The sequence below is a fragment of the Castor canadensis genome, chromosome 14 (assembly GCF_047511655.1).
Source record: "Castor canadensis chromosome 14, mCasCan1.hap1v2, whole genome shotgun sequence".
NCBI lineage: Eukaryota > Metazoa > Chordata > Mammalia > Rodentia > Castoridae > Castor > Castor canadensis.
In genome coordinates this window covers 29,527,911-29,542,705 of record NC_133399.1, presented here as the reverse complement: position 1 = coordinate 29,542,705, position 14,795 = coordinate 29,527,911, and the positions used below count along the sequence as shown (strand labels likewise).

The following is a 14,795-nucleotide window of genomic DNA, read 5'->3' as shown; positions in this document are numbered from 1 at the left end:
CAGTACAAAGAACTGGAATTGCTTTCTGATAGCTCAAATAAGAGAGCTTCAGTCCATGGTCAGGAAGGCCTGACAGGAAAATCTATCCAGTATTCATTAGAAGGTTACCTTTCAAACCAGTGTTGTGGGACTTTACCTGGTACTCCATTTTTCATCTACAAAAAGAAAGTTTATGACCACAAAAATGGAATCATTAATACTAGGTTAGTATTAAACAAAGTATCGAGCTAATCAGTTGAGCAGTCAAGAGATGACTTGTATACAAATATTTTATTGAGATTTTATGCTTTGATACAAATAAACCTGTATCAAATAATAAATATCAAAAGTGGTTCTTAACATTTCATTATATTTTAACAATTGGCAGTTAGAGTGTACACTTATGACATATTTGTTGTTACCAATGTTGTAAGATTATGTGGGTTTAATTAAAATATATTTATTAATGTTTGGTGGTCACATAGGCTAAGGATAGGAGTAATATTTTATTTGATTGAGTACCTCCAAAAAGTAGAAAAATTAGAAAACCAAAAATTGATGGAAACATCGTGGGATTACTGTCCTCCAGAAATTTTTCTGATTAAGATGTGTCATTTTGAATTTAGGATTCCAAGAATTGATTTCAAGCACCTATGTACTGTTACAAATATGCTAAGACTCAAGGAGATTTACACATTGTAGAATAAAGTGAGGAATATTTGACTGTTTCTTAATACTTTAAGTATATTTGGTTAAACAGGGAAGGGTATTTATTATTCTCTCTTTTATCTTCATAGAATAATATGTATTTGACATGATCATGGGCTTATTATCTCTTATGGTCCTGGTCTTCTAACATCGTGTGTGGTAGTGGAGTATCTCTAAATTCCTGTGCATGGGAAATAAATAACATGGAAATTAGTAGTGAAAGAGTCTAAGAAGATTGATTTGATTATAACAGTTAAGCATTTTAAGTGGGAATGCTTCACTTGTGAATATGTGAATTTAACATTTATATACTGGTAGACTTATCCAAATCCTCTTTAATTTTCCAAAAGGCATCCAAGAAACATGGAAATACATAATCTAACACAGGTAACAAGATTTCTCTTCATGGGCTAGTTAGATGGTCCAGAACTCCAGCACATTATCAATGAACTTGTCCCACCTGTGTACCTGGTCAGAGTGCTTGGGAACCTGCTAATCATCACAAGACCCCTTACCACCAGGCCCTGTCTTTCTTCCTCTAAAGCATGTTATGGGCTGACATCTATTCATCTTTATCACAAACCCAAAGAAAAGTCTGCATACCCAGCCTCATAGGGGGATGGTCTCCTTTGTTGGGTGCCTACTAGAGTTAGCACTTTTTATTCTTTTTTGGAACTTTGTGCAGTATTCTTCTGACTATAATACACTCTGCTTTTTATGTCCTTCTTTATAGCTCTGTATTGCCTAGTAATTATACAATAAGGCCTCTTAAGACTTCTGAGTTTTGATATCTTTCTTGTAAGGCTCTTGGTCTCCCAGAAGGGCTGTTTTATTATATTACAGTTTACTAATTTCAAGGATGTAGAAATTGAAAAGTTCTTCTGTTTGCCCTTGATCTAATGTCCACATATGAGGGAGAACATAGGGCAAACACAACAATGGGATTGGACTCTGAGCACATGATAAAAGTGAGAGCACACAAGGAAGGGGTGAGGATAGGTAAGACACCTAAAAAATTAGCTAGCATTTGTTGCCCTTAACTCAGAGGAACTAAAGCAGATACCTTAAAAGCAACTAAGGCCAATAGGAAAAGGGGAACAGGAACTACAGAAAAGGTTAGATCAAAAAGAATTAACCTAGAAGGTAACACTGAGGCACAGGAAATCAATGTGAGTCAACTCCCTGTATAACTATCCTTACCTCAACTAGCAAAAACCCTTGTTCCTTCCTATTATTGCTTATACTCTCTCTACAATAAAATTAGAAATAAGGGCAAAATAGTTGCTGCTGGGTATTGAGGGGGTGGGGGGGAGAAGGAGGGGGTGGAGTGGGTAGTAAAGGAGGGGGTGGGGGCGGGGGGAGAAATGAACCAAGCCTTGTATGCACATATGAGTAATAAAAGAAAAAAAAAGAAAAGTTCTTCTGTGACACTTCTCATGACCTTAATCTTTCCTGTGTTACTTATTCAGTAACATAATCAAGTATTTTTTGGTGCCAGTTTATTAAGTCTTCCATTCTTGGTGATTCTGTCCTCCTACTATCATTGTATTTTTCCATTCTGAGAATCCGGTCATAAACTGAAAAATGTAAATTATTTTCCACAATGAGTCTTACTTATAAGTTGTGTGCATATTTTATGGAACAGGCCCTGGTTTGTGCCTTGGTTTAGCTTTGTCACATTATTTCCAAAACAATGCCATGGCTTCCATCAGGAAGTGGAGTATAAAATTTATCATAGTATCATGAACCTATGTAGAATACTGCCTAAGTGCCAGGCACTGTACCGAGTGTTCTGTGTACCTTGTTTCATTTCATGTATATCACCTACCTCATGCTACTTATATATACGTACATTATTATTATTATTATTTAAAAGAAAATGAAAGATTGCATTTTGAGGTACAGTCAGTGAAGACATACTTATATTAAGCTGTCTGATTAGACACCCAGTACCATTCCAGGAGAATCCTAGATGGTGGTCTTTTGAACAATTTTGTCACTCCAAGAACAGACAATTGTGGGGTTTTGGGGGTGGAGTTTTGTGCAGTACTGGGGTTTGAGTTCACAGCCTCTCACTTGCCAGAAAGTTGCTCTTACTACTTGAGCTACTCCAACAGCCACAAGACTCATTGATTACTGTGGTTTTCTTTTCATGTTTCCTGGGAGTCACAGGAAACAGCAGTGTGTGGCACTATTTGTACACATTATAAGAGGACAGTTAAAGATCACAGAAAATATAAAGGAATAATAATACATCACAGACCCTTCTTGATCTTACTCCAGAATAATCTTGTAGCTGAGTTCAGTTCCACCATGCTTGTCATCAATTCACTTATCCTCCAATGGAGATTTAATGTTAGTGTTTGGCTTCATGATAGTTCATGGAATTGGTGAAATTAATAAAACGTACCTGAGATGCACCTGTGGTTGAAGCCACCAGACCTCTCCTTTAAACTTCTTATGGCTTGCAATTAATAAGAAATTTAGTAAACCGGACAATTTAGTAAATATGATAATTTAATTGTTTTATTATTCATTTATTCACATGTGCATACATTGTTTGGGTCATTTCTACCCCCTGCCCCCCTTCCCCATCCTCTCTCCTGATAATTTAATTTTTAAACCTATTTTAAACTTACAGTTTCTGAGATATAGGAACAGGCTGTTAGTATGTTTGAGGCTCAGCATTGCCCTCCTTAGTGATTTCTAGTTGAGGCAATAGAATTGAGTAAAGATTAAGTAAATTTGTGAGGTGTATATTTTGAAAGGACAAAATAAAATTTATATGTGATTATTATTTGTATAGATGAGGTTATTCCTTGTATCATTCAAGCAAGTTTTAATATGATTTAAAGTGCTGTTTTTCTATTTCTTTATAAGACATTTTAGTTTTGTGGTTTTAAATATATATAGTACTTAGAGATTAATGAGTCACTATCATTTCTGATTCCCCAGAGTTATGGTTCAATTGACAGAAAGGCATCAAAATCTTTAGGCATTGAATTACGCATTGTTTCATTCTCCAAAATTCACCTAAATCAGTTTTGATTAACCTATTTGATGTTTGCTGCCTCCACTTTCATGCATTTTAGTGATTTCCTATATAATTTTAGTGATTTCCCATATAAATGGAGACAAGTTAAATTCCACTTTGTTTGTGATCCTGTCATGGACATATACTACCATTATTGCTACATAGTAGCAGCTGGAAAATTTAAAACTAAAACATCATGGCAGAGATTTAATGTGAGTTAAATTGGGGAAAAGTGTTGAATGAGGAGGTAGCTTGTATATCTCATTATTCTAAGTACCATTGTCCTTTGAAAATTTCATTAATCAGTAACATTAATATTTCTCTCATAGTGATCTTTCAGTGTAAAAAAATATTCTGATAAAATATTTTAAAATTTCCAGATGGAATTTACTGCCACACAAGTTGTAGATATGCATCTTATTCTGCTTAATTCCATTAAGCAGTGGAGCACAAAGAGGTGGAAGGATTTATATATTTCTGCATATAGGAGCAAATCAGTGATAAAAGACCAAGAATCAGCTTGGTGAGTCCATTCCAGATTCTTGTCACTTACAGTGGAAACATTATTCAATAGCCAGCTGAAAATTTCTTCAGGAGTTATCATGGAAAAAATATTGTTGGACAGACTCCAGTAATATTTTCTATTTCATGAAATAGAGGATGAAGTGAGAATGACTTGTTTTTGTAATTGGAATATGAATGTATATGAATAATAGTAAAGTTGAATATGCATCAAATGTTGGCAATCAAACACATATCCTCCGATAACATATCATATAGATGTTGTAACTTTTCAATGTATGCAGATAGGAATAAGAAATTTTAAATAATTTTCATGACAATAATCTTACATGATATACCTCCTTTGGCTAATGCCATGATTCACTTAAATCCTTTAAAAGAGATGTACAAACTTCACAGAGAGACCAAAATTGACATGTAGATATAAAATAGTGCATTACAATATCACTGTTAGAGGCATGGCTGATATACTTCGGACTGATGGTCTATTTGTACTTCATGTTACTCCATAAGTTACAAAGTCATCATGAACCTTCACCTCTGTGGTGTCTTGATTATTCTATTTTTGTTTAAACTCTTAGATGACTACCTGCACAATTCAATGTCTTTTACTTTACTTAATCAAGGACATGGAAATTTCCAAATTCTTCTTTGAACCTTCAGGATTTCTTAATTTTGCATGTCTTAACCCCTTATTTTCTTGAAATCAAATGCATTTCCCACTTGACGGATGCACATGTCTTATTGCAATGTTATTTCCACCATTCTGAGGATCCTATCTTCAAATTGGAACCACAAAGTCTTCTGCATATGTAAGTCTCACCTCTCAATTGTTTGCTTATTTTAGGGCACAAGCACTGATGTTTACTTTGGATCACTGTTTCACAATGTCTCCAGAAGACTTTCTGGCCTCAGTTATTTATATTGTTTTCACACCTGAATGGAATCAGTTCCTCTACAGTCTGAAGAATAAGGAATTTAAAGGCTCCCTGTGGAACCTGTAGTACAGAACACTAATCTCATGACTTGTGCCTCCAGTTGGAATACAAAATGCAACAAAAGAGTCTTCAGGAGGGAGGAAAGCTTAGTTCTTTTAATGTATACAAATATTTGGTTTGGGAAGTTGAAATTTATCTGAAGATGAATTGGGAGAGTTGTTCAATAATGTATATGTAATTGTTGTCAATGAGCTGTTCACTTGACATTGTGAAGAAATTAAATTTTAAATTTTACTTGTGCCATAATCAAAATGCAAATAAAATGCAAATGAATCTAAATAAAATGAGACAAAATAAAGTCCCAAATACATGAAATTCCTCCTCAGTAGAGGAAAAGACTTAAAATACTAGTTTACATACAATTTCATTTCTTGCTCTTCCCCCATTAATATAAACAATCCCCTAAATGTGATGATAATGTGGACCAATTTGGTAAATTATTACATATATGCATTATACTCCAAGGTCTTAAAATAGTCAATAATCAAATTGTGCATCTAGTCCCTCATACTAATGACTCTACTACAGTGGGCTCCATACCTGTTCCTACTTGTTCCATGGTTGTTACATCAGTGACCTCATATCTGTGTCAGAATTCCTGTAAATTATGAATGTGAAATGACAGCTGATTGAGGACTAATTAGGGAAGGACAGTGTGTTGGAATTCCTTGCTCATGAGCAAAAAGAGTTACATTATTTCCCTATAAGTTCTGTGGTAGACACTGTATAGAAGAAGATCCATTTGAAGCATTGGTTCCTCATCATCAGGATACAAATGCAATTTGTTTAGTCAAACAGAAAGTGTACAAATGTGAAAAATTTGAATATGAGGACTGTGTGTTTATATATGAACATAAGTGTAATCTAATTCAACGTTTGATTTCCTCCAACACTGATTCTATTTCCTATAGAAACTAATCCATAATAACAGAAAATGGACTCCTTTGAACTGTTCTGGAAGCACTCAAAAAGATTTATGAATTTTACAGATTATATGAAAATAACAACAACTGCAAATCCATGAGTGATTAATGAGATTCCTTAGTTCCAATTTCTGAGCTAAGTGGATATTGCTCCATATAGACTGTTTGAATCTTCCACATAATCTGTCCCAAATTATATTCCAGAAAGCAAAGAGCACACAATTTTTTATTTAATTCAGTTTAGGAATTGAGGTTAAAACATTGAAGTCAGGTTTTATATGATCTTTTCTTAGAGACACTGCATCCTGCCATGGGGTACATGTCACTAACATTATGAAACCCCTTGATCACTGTTTGGAGTTCGGGTTCAATAACGAGGATTAATTGTGCACCATTTCTAGATGGCAAGATGTGTCTAAGACAATTGTTTCAATAAAAGATCACAATTTGATTCAGCTTCCTCAGTTCTAGGTATACATCTGAAGGAATTAATTTCAATGTACAAGAGTAATACCTGCATATCCACATTTATCATGACACTATTCACAATTGACAACTTTTAAACACAGCCTCGGTGTCCTTCATAAATTAATTAGTAAAGAAAATCTTGTACATATGTACAGTGGAATAATATTCATCCATAAAGAAGAATAAAACTATGTACTTTGCAGGAAAATAGATGGAACTGGAGATCATCACGGTAAGCTAAAAAAAAGACATAATCAGAAAGACACATGTTAGATGTTTTTACTTCATATGTAGAATCTAGGAGAAAATAATATGTTTGTAGAATGGAGATGATACAGAAAGAGGAAGGGGAGAGCTTAATAAAAGAGGGTAATGGTGGTGAATGATAAAAGTACATTATATGCATGTATAAAAATGTCATAATGAAATCCATTACCTTATACAATTACATTATTCTCACTTAACTAAGTGTATTCCTAGATGTTTTTTATTTTGTTTTTGAAATTTTCTGATGATCATTTATTTTTGAATATTCAATTTGATAATGTAGAAATCAAAACATATACAATATTAAAGAAAGCATGACAAGTAAATGACATAACAATATAAACTGAAAGAAATAAAAGACTGTACTAACAGCCTACATAAATGTTTGAAACTTTGATGTTCATCACAGTAGTGAAGAATAGGTTTCTTAATTATCTACTTCCTAATAAGCTATCCGACTGTTAATTGGTTCAGGATCTTTGATTTATGATGAACCTTTTCTTTAATACAAATGACAATAATCAAAAGTAGAGATTATCATTCTCATTGTGCAGAGCTTGAAACTGAGTCATGAATACATTAAGTACAAGCTCCAGGAAACTTGGCTGGCAAAAGCAGAGTCAAGACCTAAACACAGATCTCCCATTCTCAGACTTTCACTCCCCCTGTACCTCCCCTCACACACCATTAAGGCACCTTGATATTTAATTTCTTGTTTTTATCATTATTTTTCTGATGTGAGAGTTTTTTTCTCTCCTCTGATTGTATCTGTTACCCAAGGTCATTCTGCCAAGGGATTACCTTCTCCCTCCTTCAGGTTCTCATGACATTGACCTTTGAAGGGCACTAATCTCTGGATTTTTCTGCAGAGTTGGAATAGCAGTGACAGCAGTCAATGTCTCTACTATTCTCCTCCATCTTACTTCTGTTACTTTCACCACTGCCCTCTATGTATTTTATTTAATTTATTTTTTTATTTTAAACTTTTGAGACTGGGTCTTTCGTGTCACCCAGGTGGAAATTGTAATTCTCCTGACTCAGCTTTCTAGTTTTGGGATTACAGCTGTGTAAAGTGGCTGAATGTGGTTGATGGTCTTTATATACCTATATGAAATAGAACTAAGAAACCTCTTGAAAATGTTTTAAGTGTCATGGGGAGGGAGTTGATGGAGAGAGATGATGGGGTAATGTAACTAATGTACAGTATAAGTCTAATCAAAATTGTCACTAAGAATTTCCCCCTGTAAGACAAATATATCCTAATAAAAATGCATAAAAATTAAAATAAATGCAATCTACTGGGACATTTTCTTCCATGTCAGCCAAAACTGTATTTCCTCTGCATACATACTAAAACGATGAGAAATGGGATATCACATTTTCTCAGTTAATCAAGTCCTAAGAATTGTTTATTGATATTATTCACACAATTGTCTGATAATAAAACAATCTTCATATTATTCTAATAAGGTAAAGTACATCCTTTTCAAATATTTGAAAAGAACTTAAGAAATGTAATGTGTCACATAATTTATTTTTCTAAATTAAGATTGGTACTGAACAGTATTTGACAAGTCTTTGAAAGTGGTAGTAGCAAATATTCAAAATTGTTGAAAAATGGTTCAGAAGTAAGATTAACTGTGACGTTATTTATTTAAGCTTAAAATAATAGTGGCCATTTTCCATGAAGTGTGCAATGCTAGAATCCTTCAGTTCTTCCAAACCTTCAGTTATTCATTCAATTAACATTTATTGAGCAAGAATTCTGTGCCAGGTATTCTGATAGTCATTGATGAGTAAGAGAGGGATGAAAAATAATTCTGGCTCTATACTAATTGAAGAGGAATAAAATCTACATAATGAAATTATAAGAAGTACCTAATTAAATGTCCATAATTTTTACAAAACAGGCTATATCCTACAGGCACCCAATCCTTCCCACAGCACACCACCATCTGAATTCCCAAGCATCCCTGCTGACCCCCCTTCTTTCTGCAGGCCTACACAAGGGTTGTCTGCCTTTGGAGGTTTTCAGTCTGTTTCCCCACTAAGTATAGCATAGCTCCTACCTGGATAAACCTGAGCTTTCCACTATCCATTGGACTGGACTGGACTTTCTCTAATGAGGTCTTGAACTCTTCCAAGCATGTCCTAATCTTGGTAATCTTGCTCAGTACTGGGCTTCACACTTCGTTTTCTTATAAACCATCATTACTCTTTTTTTCACAGCTTAGTAATTCTTTATACTAAATGTCCATTTTTAACTAATGTGTACTCATCTTCTGCTTGGATCCTGAGTATGTCTTATTAATTTGTCTCAATTTGTTTCCTATGTTAAAAAAATAATCTAAGTCACAAAAACACTTGAGAGAATCCAAAGATCCCACACCTGGTAAATAACAGTCTGGGATTTGAGCAGAAATATCATTCTAAAGTACATTAAGAGAGGGAATAAATGGAGAAAAAATTGATTAGCAAAGATGTTTGAATATGAGGAACATAATGCAACCTGAAAGACAATGAATGAGAGAATTGGTTATATTAAAAAGTTAGAAGGATTGAGACATGGTGGCAAAGAGGCATTTTGTACTTTAAATCTATAGTGATTGACATAGTTTCCTTATTTTCAGTCTCAGCTTGTTAATTATATAGAAAAGCTGCTCATTCTGTAATTTATCTTCTGTTTTACTGGTACTCTCTGGAAGGGATTGTCAGATAGAAAGATGATTTTATGGAGTCCGAAAAGTCTTTTAATTATAGGATCATATCTACAATTAAGTGCAGTACAACTTGTTCCATTCCTATTTGTGTTAATTTTGTTTCTCTTTTGTGCCTTGTTGCTCTGGCTAATAATTCAACACTATACTGAATGATAGTAGAGACAGTGGTAAAATTGTCTCATTTATGACTTTAGAGGAAATGATTATATTCTGTTATTTAGTTTGATGTTGGTTATAGGCTAGTCTTATATAACCTCTACTATGTTGCGATACATTGCCTTCTATTCCTAGTTTCCTCAGTGCTTTTATCAAGAAGGAATATTAAATTTGTCACAGAACTTTTCTTCATCTACTGAAATGATCATTTGATTTTGTCCTTTATTCTGTTTATGCATTATATCATGTTTATTCATTTGAATATTTTAAACTCCCCTTGCATTCCATGAATGAAAATAACATGATCATGGTGAAAGATCTTGTAATGTTTCTTTGAATTTGGATTGACCATATTTATTGAAAATTTTTCGTCTATGTTCATCAAAAATATTCTACAATTCTCTTTTATTTTTGGTCCTTATCTGCTTTTGATATCAGCATAATGCAAGATTCATAGAATGAGTTTTGTAGTGTTTTTCTCTTTGTAGTTAAAATTATTTTGCAATCATTGGTGTTAATTCCTTAAATAACTGGTAAAATTCAACCCATTTACTCAAGGGTTTCTCATACTTTGAGAATTTATTCTTGCTTCAATTTCATTTCTTACTTGTTTATAAACTCTTGATTTGATTGCAATAGATCATAAATTTCTAGAAATTTATCCATTTTGCTAGATTTTCCATGTGGTAAAAGTGTAAGTTATTTGACGTGTTCCTTGATGACCCTCTGAACCTCAGTGATATTGGTTATAACTCAGAGATGTAACATCTTGATTTCCTTGCCATTTACTTTATTCAAAGATGTGGAATTTGGTGATGTTCTGTGGTCCCTCTCAACTCCTTAATCTTATCTTTCTGAAATATTTTCATACATTGCAAGTTTGATAACAGAGTATTCTTCCATGGCTATGAAATGGTTGTAGTTAATTTTGTCAAAAACCAATCAAATATATTTCTCATTAAAAGTTACTCATATTAGCATTTTACATTTTTAACTTTTTTTCTTATTGTTGTAATGGGGTAAATTGTGACATTATACAAATTTCTTTTTTTTCCCATTCAGTTCTTTTTTAATTATTTACTTTTTATTTTAGAATTTTTACATTTACTCATGTGTATACATTGTTTAGGCCAGCTCCCTTTCAGCCCCCTACAAAATTTCTCATAATTTATCATAGTTGAATTTACCCCATATTCTCCTTTATTTTTCCTCTCCCCATTCCTGGAGTAGTTTCAACATGTCTCATTTTTCCATTTACATATATGTGCATACAATATTTCCACAATATTCAAGGTATTTTTAAAAGATAATCATTCCAGACATTTAAGATTGGCCTGAATTTCTGCATGATACAAAATATGCTCAGTCTAATTTACCCAACTGTGTGTTTGTAACTAAGTAGTAGTGAACCAAGAGGGCAATTGTTAGTATGTAGTGAAATCTATTGATTAGAGCATATTTTAGTACATTGTTATGGATCAATAATGCAAAATTTTTTCTCATATTTACAGATTCAAGTAATGGGCTTTACATGCAGAAAAGTGGCTATTCATCCGAACCTGAATTGATTGTTTGGGTCTGAACTTGGAACTGAAATCTGAAGCCCTAAATGTTTTCATTTTTGATTATTATTCCTTATAGCAGTCTAGGATTAAGTTTAAAATGTCTTCACAAAGGGCCGGTCCCCCGCCCCTTCGGCGCCACCACGTGTGTCCCAGCGCTCAGCGGCTACCCCACTCAGTCCCTCGCCAGCTGGTCTGGGCAGCAGAAGAGGGCAGCTTGGTAGTGGCTGGAGCTTCGCTATGGAAAGTTGTTCTTTTGCTGTCTCGCCGCCAGCCCGGCTCCCTGCTTCAACGCAGCCTCTGTCAGAGGCTAGCACAGTGAGGCGCGGGCGGCAGCCGCGGCTACTTCTACTTGCCCGGGCGCCCGCGCCCCTGAGCAGGTGCTGAGCGCCTCAGAGCCTCCCCTGTCGCCTCCCTCACCTGCCCGGCCGCCCGGCAGTGCACATGGGCTGCTGGAGGTAGATGGGCTCCACGCCCGGGAGACGGTGGTGGATGCTGCGATGAGCAGAAGCAGCCGCAGGTTCCAGCTGCCTTGGGGCCGCGCGCCCTGGGCGCTCCTGCGAGTCCCCGGCTCAGCCATGGGGACCTCCAGGAGCAGCACCAGCGCCCTCGCCTCCTGCAGCCGCATCGCAGGCCGAGTCGGAGCCATGATGATCGCGGGCTCCCTCCTCCTGCTTGGATTCCTCAGCACCACCACAACTCAGCCACAACCGAAGGTCCCAAATCTCATTGGCACATACCGCCATGTTGACCGTGCCACTGGCCAGGTGCTTACCTGTAATAAGTGTCCAGCAGGAACCTATGTCTCCGAGCATTGTACCAACACGAGCCTGCGTGTTTGGAGCAGTTGCCCTGCAGGGACCTTTACCAGGCATGAGAATGGCATAGAGAAGTGCCATGACTGTAGTCAACCATGTCCACGGCCAATGATTGAAAAATGACCTTGTGCTGCCTTGACTGACCGAGAATGCACTTGCCCACCTGGCATGTTCCAGTCTAATGGTACCTGCGCCCCCCATACAGCGTGTCCTGTGGGTTGGAGTGTGCAAAAAAAAGGGACAGAGAATGAGGACGTGCAGTGTAAGCAGTGTGCTCGAGGTACTTTTTCTGATGTGCCTTCCAGTGTGATGAAATGCAAAGCACACACAGACTGTCCCAGTCAGAACCTGGTGGTGATCAAGCCTGGGACCAAGGAGGCAGACAATGTCTGTGGTACACACCTGTACCTCTCCACCACGACCCCACCTTCCTCTGGCACAGCCATCTTTTCACGCCTTGAGCACATGGAATCCCATTAGTCCCTTCCTCCACCTATGTTCCCAAAGGCAAGAAATCAACAGAATCCAACTCTTCTGCCTCTGTTAGACCAAAGGTACCAAGTGGAACCCAGGAAGGGGCACTCCCTGACAACACAAGCTCACCAGGTGGGGAGGAAGGCGTGAACAAGACCCTCCCAAGTCTCCAGGTAGTCACCCACCAGCAAGGCCCCCACCACAGACACATCCTGAAGCTGCTGCCGTCCATGGAGGCCACCGGGGGAGAAGTCCAGCACGCCCATCAAGGGCCCCAAGAGGGGGCATCCCAGACAGAACCTCCACAAGCACTTTGACATCAGTGAGCATTTGCCCTGGATGATTGTGCTTTTCCTGCTGCTGGTGCTTGTGGTGATAGTAGTGTGCAGTATTCGGTAAAGCTCCAGGACTCTGAAAAAGGGCCCCGGCAGGATCCCAGCGCCATTGTGGAAAAGGCAGGGCTGAAGAAAACCGTGACTCCAACCGAGAACCGGGAGAAGTGGATCTACTATTGCAATGGCCATGGTATTGACATCCTGAAGCTTTTAGCAGCTCAAGTGGGAAGCCAGTGGAAAGATATGTATCAGTTTCTTTGCAATGCCAGCGAGAGAGAGGTGGCTGCTTTCTCCAATGGATACACAGCAGACCAGGAGCGGGCCTATGCAGCCCTGCAGCATTGGACCATCCGAGGCCCTGAGGCCAGCTTTGCCCAGCTAATCAGTGCCCTGCGCCAGCACCGGAGCAATGATGTTGTAGAGAAAATTCGTGGACTAATGGAAGATACCACCCAGTTGGAAACTGACAAACTGGCTCTCCTAGTGAGCCCTAGCCCTCTCAGTCCAAGTCCCATCCCCAGTCCTAACATGAAACTTGACAACTCCACTCTCTTGACAGTGGAGCCCTCCCCGCTGGACAAGAACAAGGGCTTCTTCGTGGATGAGTCTGAGGCCCTGCTCTGCTGTGACTCCACATCCAGTAGCTCCTCGGCATTGAGCAGGACTGGGTCCTTTATTACCAAAGAAAAGACGGACACAGTGTTACGGCAGGTGTGCCTGGACCCCTGTGACCTACAGCCAATCTTTGAGGGCATGCTGCACATTCTAGAATCCTGAGGAGCTGCGGGTGATTGAAGAGATTCCCCAGGCTGAGGACAAGCTGGACCGACTATTTGAGATTATTGGAGTCAAGAGCCAAGAAGCCAGCCAGACTCTCCTGGACTCTGTTTATAGCCATCTTCCCAACATGTTGTGACATGGGGATACTGCATTTTGGAAATCAGTTTAGTGGCAGGGTGGTTTTATTTTGTTTTTGACTTTATTTTCTTTCTTTTTTTTTTTTGGTGTGTGTTTGTGTGTGTGTGTGTGTGTGTGTGTGTGTGTGTGTGTGTGTGTGTTTAACAGAGTACACAGCCAGTGCTTGATTTCTTTTTTTTTTCCTTTCATTTTTTAAAAAAACCCTTCTGGGAAGTTAGTTTATAAGTCTTGTCTTTTCAAGATATAACTGTTGCAAAATACCCACCACTAAAGTTTTTTAAGTTCCATATTTTTTCCTTTTTTTTTGCCTTCTTATGTATTTTCCAGATTGTTCTGTGCACTTTAAATTCACGACTTACCTATGCAGTGTGGCTTTTCCTACACACTGGACAGAGAGGTATTAACTTCTTAAAAGTGTTCTGGCATCTTGGGAATTCTATAAACAGTCTTCATGTCTTTCAACAGCCACGCCTAACTGTTTTTTTAAAAATTATTACTGTTTGTATTATTATTTGTCCTTCACAAATGTTCTTCAAGATTAAGCAAATTGAAGATCCTGTTGAGTTACTGTAATGTAGTTAGACTTTGAGTTATCTTTTTTAACACATCTTGTTGTATAGTTCATATTCATGGCTGAAACTTGACTACACTATTGTTGATTGTACGGTTTTCACCTGGACACTGTTTAGAGTGCTTGACTACTTGTGCTACTCTCAATGCTAACATGCTCTGGACTGGAGAAATGAAATCCTCAAGCCATCAGGACTTGCTAATTCAGTGGCTTGGCAACTGGGCCGCCAAAGAACTTAAATTTCATCTTTTTACAGATTGAGCTGTTCTAAAACACATTGCTGCACTTTGGAAAGTCAACATGTGTGCCATTAGCACCTTTTCCATAGAGGATTTGCCCAGC

At 37.4% G+C, this 14,795-nt stretch overlaps 1 pseudogene; it reads left to right on the top strand.

Annotated features, from left to right (window-relative positions):
* Positions 1-11,909: 11,909 nt before the first annotated feature.
* LOC109677571 (tumor necrosis factor receptor superfamily member 21 pseudogene) lies at positions 11,910-13,961 on the top strand (annotated as a pseudogene).
* The last annotated feature ends 834 nt before the right edge of the window (positions 13,962-14,795 follow it).